This window comes from Plasmopara halstedii (genome assembly GCF_900000015.1).
Source record: "Plasmopara halstedii genome assembly, contig: Scaffold_194, whole genome shotgun sequence".
NCBI classification, from domain to species: domain Eukaryota; phylum Oomycota; class Peronosporomycetes; order Peronosporales; family Peronosporaceae; genus Plasmopara; species Plasmopara halstedii.
In genome coordinates this window covers 43,414-43,863 of record NW_020187115.1, presented here as the reverse complement: position 1 = coordinate 43,863, position 450 = coordinate 43,414, and positions in this window count along the sequence as shown.

Below are 450 nucleotides of genomic sequence, written 5' to 3'. Positions count from 1 at the left end.
CGGTCATTGACCCTCGTGTGGAATATGGCTTTCGCCCGGCGGATCCCGCTGTGGAAGCAAAGGACGTGGTAACTCGATCGTTACGCCTCCACATCATCGGGCCCCCGGCCATTACTCAAGATAAGCTTGCCGAACGGAAAGCTCTTCGAGCTCGTTTCTTGATTCCACAAGAATTTCCGTTGGAAGCTTATCGCACTCGTCTGCGTGTACAACGAGGTGGCTCTCGTGTACCCGCAATGCGGACGATACCTGTAGTGCTCGCCCCTGGCGTAGCGCTACAGATGACAAAGCGCTCTTTGAGCGATGGGTGCAACGGCACCGCAAACTTTCCTCACTGTATGCTTTTCAGTTGAGCCACAAGGCAGTGGACGTGCGTGTGGAGCGACACCTCTAATTTGAGTTTGCCAAACTCAAAGCACGCCGTCGACTCCCTTCAGCTTGTCGCTTTGT